Source organism: Pogoniulus pusillus, chromosome 3 (genome assembly GCF_015220805.1).
Source record: "Pogoniulus pusillus isolate bPogPus1 chromosome 3, bPogPus1.pri, whole genome shotgun sequence".
In the NCBI taxonomy this organism is placed as follows: Eukaryota; Metazoa; Chordata; class Aves; order Piciformes; family Lybiidae; genus Pogoniulus; species Pogoniulus pusillus.
In genome coordinates, this window is record NC_087266.1 from 45,716,988 (window position 1) to 45,725,181 (window position 8,194).

An 8,194-nucleotide genomic window follows, 5' to 3' on the forward strand; every position below is an offset into this window, starting at 1 on the left:
GCCAGGCTGATCTAGGGTAGGGTGTCCCTGCCCGTGGCAGTGGAGTTGGAACAAGATGATCCTTGTGCTCCCTTCCAACCCTGACTGATTCTATGAGGTTTATGTTTATACAACAATAACCCAAACCCACCACAACAAACCAAAACCAGACAAATAAAAACAACCACAAAAAAGGCTTTTTTAAAAGTAATCTACCTTGTGTTCCTTTAGCTTTTATTTCCTTAAGGTCATGGTCAGTTTAACATCTTTTAATTTCTAGGATCCTGAAACAATTCCCTGTGAAAACAATAAGAAATTCATACCATTGTCCTTTGTTCCATCTTCTTTCCCTTCCTCTGCTTTCCTTCTGATTTCTCCTCATCTGTTCACCAATTTGAAGAAGCTGCTCCAATTCTGGGCAAATGCAGAAGGTACAGCAATGGGGAATAGAGTTCTGCTCTGTATGATAAAGCAAAATCACTGATAAGTGATTGCCTCCATGAAAAGTCTTAGCTGTCCACTTATAGCTGATACTTCCAGTGCTTCTCATGCCTAAATACTATTGCTTTTGGTGCTGCAAAGCAAGTAGTACTTGAGGGAGCACAAAGAGCCTGACTACAAATCATAGTGAACCCTTTTCTTTGTGTTCTGGTGCATTAACTGTTAAATATACAAGGCATCAAAAAAGGAAGTCTGATTCTAATATACCTACTTAAAGCCTAATATTACTGGACAGAAAGGCTACACATGACAGCTTTACATTCTATAAGGACTGCTATCAAGGCATAACTATACTGTGGCTTGTACAGGAAATCCATTTTCTGGGAACTAATGGACTCATTTCAGTCTCATGTTGTTTTTATTTCACTGCAATGTAAATACTTTCAGTACCATTAACTACCCCCTCAAAGGCAAGTGTCAGTTCATGAAGAGGGGATTTTTATGGAGACAAAACTGTTCTAATGAAAATTCTCCTTTGTGTGTCATCTGTTTAGGTTCAAGGTTGTTGAATGGAAGACTCACTGTAAAATACTGCCAACATATGTTATGCTGTAATAAATTATTTTGTACACACTTGCTTTTGCTTTGGAATTTTTGTGTCTTTGTTGGACGTCAAACTTGGACCCATCCCACTCCTTAGTGTGTTTCCATTTGCTTGCATCACTTACTGGTTTAATATGGACTCTTAAGTATCTAGTGGAAAAAGACCCACCCTGTTGTTTAGCACATTGGGACATAGAATTAACCAGGTTGGAAGAGACCTCCAAGGTCATCCAGTCCAACCTATTGGACAAGGGAGGTTATTCTGCCCCTGTACTCAGCACTGCTCAGGCCACACCTTGAGTGCTGTGTCCAGTTCTGGGCCCCTCAACTCAAGAGAGATGTTGAGGTGCTGGAAGGTGTCCAGAGAAGGGCAACAAAGCTGGTGAGGGGCCTGGAACACAAAGCCTATGAGGAGAGGCTGAGGGAGCTGGGGGTGTTTAGCCTGGAGAAGAGGCTCAGGGGGGACCTCATTGCTGTCTACAACTGCCTGAAGGGAGGTTGTAGCCAGGTGGGGGTTGGGCTCTTCTCCCAGGCAACCAGCAACAGAACAAGGGGACACAGTCTCAAGTTGTGCCAGGAGAAGTCTAGGCTGGATGTTAGGAGGAAGTTCCTGGCAGAGAGAGTGATTGGCATTGGAATGGGCTGCCCAGGGAGGTGGTGGAGTCACCATCCCTGGAGATGTTCAAGCAAAGCCTGGCTGAGGCACTTAGTGCCATGGTCTGGTTGAGTGGCTAGGGCTGGGTGCTAGGTTGGACTGGATGATCTTGGAGGTCTCTTCTAACCTGCTTGATTCTATGATTCTATGACCCACAGTGGAAGGGACAGTTTCTCACAGCTCTTCAGCCCTCCAGACTTCCCAAATAATAAGTACCTCGAGTAGAAAGAGGTGAAGCATGAAGTGTGACGGAAGAGATTCCAGTGTAACGTTTTGGTGCGTGAATTTGCACTTGCTGTTTCAGCAGCAGCAGCAGCAGTTCACGTACTTGAGGCATTGTTTCCCACAGCCGAGCAGCAGGGGTTGAAGCTGTCAGTTCAGGGATTGTCCGCCAGAGGGCAGCCGTGCACTCAGAATGCTTCCATCGCAGGGACGCGCTGCGGTCTTGCTGCTGCTCAGGTGGATCCTGCGCCGGGAGTAAGAAGATGGGGAAACGCCTTCACCTTTTTTTATTTCCAGGCAAAGGAGGGAGCTCGTAGGTGTTTTGTGTTTGCTCAATTGGCTGAATTAGACTTGTGTATAGTGTAACCCAGCTGTCCGCAGTCATTGATTTGGGGGTGTGAAGTTTGAGGGCATAGTTAATTGGACTTACTTCATGCCAGCTGAGAACAGAGAGGCTAGAAATGGCAATCTGAACTCACAGGTGGTGGGGCAGGCCTTTTGGGTAGCCAGGTGGGGGTTGGTCTCTTCTCCCAGACAACCAGCAACAGAACAAGGTCAAGCCTATGAGGAGAGGCTGAGGGAGCTGGGGGTGTGCAGCCTGGAGGAGGCTCAGGGGGGACCTCATTGCTGTCTACAACTACCTGAAGGGAGGCTGTAGCCAGGTGGGGGTTTGGTCTCTTCTGCCAGGCAACCAGCAACAGAACAAGGGGACACAGTCTCAAGTTGTGCCAGGGGAGGTCTAGGCTGGATGTTAGGAGGAAGTTGTTGGCAGAGAGAGTGATTGGCATTGGAATGGGCTGCCCAGGGAGGTGGTGGAGTTGCTATGCCTGGAGGTGTTGAAGCAAAGCCTGGCTGAGGCACTTAGTGCCATGGTCTGGTTGAGTGGCTAGGGCTGGGTGCTAGGTTGGCCTGGATGATGTTGGAGGTCTCTTCCAACCTGCTTGCTTCTATGATTCTATGTGCAAAGTGTCAGTCACCAAGTTTCCTGCCTGACTTTCTTCAGGCTGTTTAACAGAGGCAGAATGTATTTGCCTTACAGATCACCTTTTGCTCCAGTTAATTTATCATGAAGTATGCTGTCTGTTTGCTGCTCAGACTCTGCTGCTTGGAGATATTTCAAGTCTAGACAAAGTGTTTGAGAATGTGCTGTTAACGCTTAAGAGGAGGTATGGGTTTTGAGAGGTTCTTACAGGTATTTTAGGTATGCAGTAAGGTGGGAGAAGGAAATGTGTGGTATTTCCAGGACTGATTTCATATCATAAATGGTGAAACTTAACACAACCTTGGAAGTGAGGACCAGAGCCAGAGCTGTCTTCCCTTCCGCTGTGCAGAGTACCTAGCATAGAGCAGTCTGAGCTGAAGAGAAGAGTTTATGCCACAAGTGATAAACTGTCATAAATTCTACACCTGCCTGAGGCCTGGCTCTGCAAATAGCAGTGCAAAAGATGTCCCAGCATACACAAAAGTCATCAGGCACCAAAGGAGCCTGTCAACTGTCACTGGAGATATTGAATCAAATTTTAGGTAGTCCACATACAAAGAATCATAGAATCAACCAGGATGGAAGAGACCTCCAAGATCAGCCAGTCCAACCTAGTACCCAAAAGAAACTGAGCATAAGAAAGTTGCCTCTGTGTTTGGCTGTTTGTTTTGAGACAAGCTCTCATCAGTGTTACCTGCTTTGATGGAAGCTGTGGCCTTCCTGAGGAATGAGCACCACAGTGGCTGGTGGCCACGCTGGCCCGAGCAGCTTCATGACATTGCTGTCTACAGCTACCTGAAGGGAGGCTGTAGCCAGGTGGGGGTGGCCTCATCTCCCAGGCAACCAGCAACAGAATAGTCTCAAGGTGTGCTGGGGAAGGTCTAGGCTGGATGTTAGGAGGAAGTTCTCCCCAGAGAGAGTGATTGGCATTGGAATGGACTGCCCAGGGAGGTGGTGGAGTCACCGTCCCTGGAGGTGTTCAAGCAAAGCCTGGCTGAGGCACTTAGTGCCATGGTCTAGTTGAGTGGCTAGGGCTGGGGGATAGGTTGGACTGGATGATGTTGAAGGTCTCTTCCAACCTGCTTGATTCTATGATTCTATGATTCTATGACCAGGTACCATGACCCAAACTGACTGCAGAGATGTGACTACATTTTTTTTTCTCAAGAAAAACATAAGCTATTTCTATCTCTGTTGACCACTTCTTTTCCTCTGTTGTCTCCTTCTATGTGCCAAAGGCTTGCAAGCTAATGACATGGAATTCATGCCTGTGTCAACTGCTAGGGTCAGCACAATGCCATGCAAGTATTAAGCTGGCGAGCGCTCTTTGAACTGTGCTTTCAGGAAGATGCATGACCCAAGTAACCCTGGATACTATGGCATAATACACCTATTTTCCAATCCCAGGATAAACCTGGGTGTGCAGAGCTGGGTTTTTAAGTGTCTGCATTTTTCAGTGGTATTTTATGTTCAATTATTCTTTTGCTGCTTTCCTCTTGTGTAAAGACTCTTGCTTTGTATGCAAATCCTCTGCTGGAGAATCACAGCTAGAAAAACAGCACCGAGCTGTATGGAATGAGCAATTCTGAAAGCCTGTTAGTTATGAAATAAGGGTTGGAAACAAACAAAAAAAGGAGCATATGGAAGAAGTTGCTGTCACAGATCCTCCCTCTGGCTGGGAGAATTAGAGCATGGTTTACTTAACTTTCATTTGTGAGAAGACAGGATGCTGCTCTGGCTTGTCACTGAAATTATTTGAGGCTAGGAAAAAGGGAGGGGAAAAAAAATCCAGGGCTTCTAATAATTATTTTTACATCAAAATGCAGTTGTCTCAGGCAGAGGAAAGAGCTGGCTGAGGCACACAGTCACTGACTGTAACACTGGTTCTTTTCTTCCCATCTACACAACCCACTGCGCGCTCGTAACAAGAGAGGCTCCAGTGGACCGAAGCGTGGCTGTTTCCCAACCATAAACATGCAAATCCCCAGCTCTTAAAGGAGGGTGATTTACTGGCTAACCAGAGCTCAAGGATTGCTGCTTTTGTTCCACATTTGTATGGTGGCTGACTCAATGGGGTCCTGGGTTGTGATTGGCACTACTGTGACACGAATCAATGAAGAGCTCCACTTCTGTTCTAACATATGCGGCCGCATGCCTTCAGCAAACAAGTGCTCTTGGCTCCTCCTTTTGCCTCCCACTGCCTTAAAGCTGAGAGACATGGGAGGGTAAGACTTGATTTTTCACTCCCCTTCAGTAGGGTGGATGGGAATGACTGTGTCCAGTTCTGGGCTCCTCAATTCAAGAGAGATGTTGAGGTGCTGGATGATCTTGGAGGTCTCTTCCAACCTGTTTGATTCTATGATTCTATGATTAGAGTCACGGAGTCACGGAATCAAGCAGGTTGGAAGAGACCTCCAAGCTCATCCAGGTCCAACCTGGCACCCAGCCCCGTCCAGTCAACCAGACCACGGCACCAAGTGCCTCAGCCAGGCTTTGCTTGAACACCTCCAGGGATGGTGACTCCACCACCTCCCTGGGCAGCCCATTCCAATGCCAATCACTCTCTCTGACAACAACTTCCTCCTAACATCCAGCCTAGACCTCCCCCAGCTCCCTCAGCCTCTCCTCTCAGGGCTGTGCTCCAGGCCCCTCCCCAGCTTTGGCGCCCTCCTGTGGACACCTTCCAGCACCTCAACATCTCTCTTGAGTTGAGGAACCCACAACTGAACACAGCACTCAAGGTGTGGCCTGAGCAGTGCTGAGCACAGAGGCAGAAGAACCTCTCTTGTCCTGCTGGCCACACTGTTCCTGAGCCAGCCCAGGATGCCATTGGCTCTGCTGCCCACCTGGGCACACTGCAGCCTCATCTTCAGCTCCTATCTACCAGCACTCCCAGCTCCCCTTGTCTCTGCCTGCTCTCAGCCACTCTTTCCTCAGCCTGTAGCACTGTTTGAGGTCATTGTGGCCAAAGTGTAGAACCCTGCACTTAACCTTGTTAAATCTCATCCCATTGGCCTCTGCCCACCCATCCAGCCTGGCAAGCTCCCTTCTTCCCCTCAGTCAGCCTGGCTACAACACCTAACCTATCCACGGCAAGGTCACCTCTCTACCTGATGCTGCTGCCGCCGTAGTGGGATTGGTATGATTTAATGTGCTGGGCTGTGGAGAAGCTCAGTTCTTTATTGTGTGTTCAGTTTTGCTTCAAAATCTTTCACGATTGCTACTCCATCAGGAAATTTGCACTGGTTTAAATGCAAGTGAGAAACAGCAATTCACTCACATAGGCAATTTCACTTGCAGCATGAAGGATAAAATAAGACTGGAGTGTTAACCACTGTCTCATCCTTCAAATGAGCATCCTAAGGGCAGGGTTGTGATGTGTTGAACAGGGAGACAAGTTATATTCATGATGTTTGGTCTATTCCTGCTCTGTGAGTCAAGAAGTTGGCTTTCCCCCAAGTGCCAGTCTGGCTGGCACCTGTGCTATTTCATCCTACACTAGTTTTCATTCTTCTTTTTCACAGCTGTCTAAATGTTGGGCTCCACAGCTAGAAGTTCAGTGATGATGGACTTCTGTTTGCCACCCCCAGGTTTTAGGTGAAGGATCTACTTTACTCACTTGGTACTGTCACCTTCCTAAAGAATTATTATTTTCACAGATCAAAAAATATTAGAAGACTCATGGAAGTTATATATTCAAAGCTCCACGCTCCTTCCATCATCAAGCACCTGTCACTCTGACTCTTGTCAGTGAGAATCCAGGCTTAGGTTTCACAAAGCATCTCCATTTAACTGTGGGAACATGATGCTTACTCAACAGGATTGATATTTTGGGGTATTCTTGATCTTTGAAGTGGTGAAAAGAAATGGTTGATCAGACCAGAATTTCCCAGCCATTTCTGACCTGCAAATTCTCCCCTTCTGCAGCTTCATTGTCTACATGTGTGCATATGGGGTTGCATGCATACTGTCATAGAATCATAGAATCATAGAATCAAGCAGGTTGGAAGAGACCTCCAAGATCAGCCAGTCCAACCTAGCACCCAGCCCTAGCCACTCAACTAGACCACGGCACCAAGTGCCTCAGCCAGGCTTTGCTTGAACACCTCCAGGGACAGTGACTCCATCACCTCCCTGGGCAGCCCATTCCAATGCCAATCACTCTCTCTGACAACAACTTCCTCCTAACATCCAGCCTAGACCTCCCACAGCACAACTTGAGGCTGTGTCCCCTTGTTCTATTGCTGGTTGCCTGGGAGAAGAGACCAACCCCCACCTGGCTACAGCCTCCCTTCAGGTAGTTGTAGACAGCAATGAGGTTCCCCCTGAGCCTCCTCTTCTGTAGGCTGCACCCAGCTCCCTCAGCCTCTCCTCATAGGCTTTGTGTTCCAGGCCCCTCACCAGCTTTGTTGCCCTTCTCTGGACATATTCCATCATCTCAACATCTCTCTTGAATTGAGGAGCCCAGAACTGGACACAGGACTCAGTTCTGGGTACTCAGTTCTGTCAATTTTAACCTGCTCCCAGTAAATTTTAGCCTGCTCCCAGTAAATGTACATATCACAGTATCAGACAGTATCATCAGGTTGGAAGAGACCTCACAGATCCTCAAGTCCAACTCTTTCTTCTTGCCTGACAAGAGTGCTTCAGAGGTTGTTCATGGATCTGCAGGCATCTCTGGGTCATGCTTTGAAAACCAGCAGCACCGGTGCCTGTAGAAAATTTGTGTCCCAAATTACTTCATGTTTCCTGTCAAAAGACAGTACCTTGTGAGCCTTGCAAGTTGGCTATATCAGAGTACCTGCTAATGTTTTAGAAGCCTTTCCCAGAAGCACATTTACTGCCAGGTTTTGTTGATTTAAATAGCTACGTGGCTCACAAGTCTGTGAGCTTAAACACGCAGGAGGAAACCACTGTAAGCGTTGCGTCACCAGCTGAGGATCTGGAGACACTGTGTGTTGCGGAGGGGCAGTAATAATTCGTGGCCGAGTCGAGAATTTATCAAAAATAGATATTTTTTATTTTTACAAAACCCGCCCCCACAACTATATATGCAAAGATTAATTTCGTTTGATAAACAGGTTCAGTTGCATGAGAATTCTACGAGGATACCATTAATAATCTGACTATATATATTTGGAAGTCAGTTTTTGGAAAAGGAGTCTGCTATTAATTAATAGCGGTTTCTTACTAAATTAAGCTAAGCCAAATAACTCACTCAGGCTGGCTCGTGCAGTCGGTCTTCCTCCTCCAGCGGCTACAGGAGTCGTTAAGAGTCGTTAAGGGTCGTTAGGCAGACAAAGGTGTGCCTA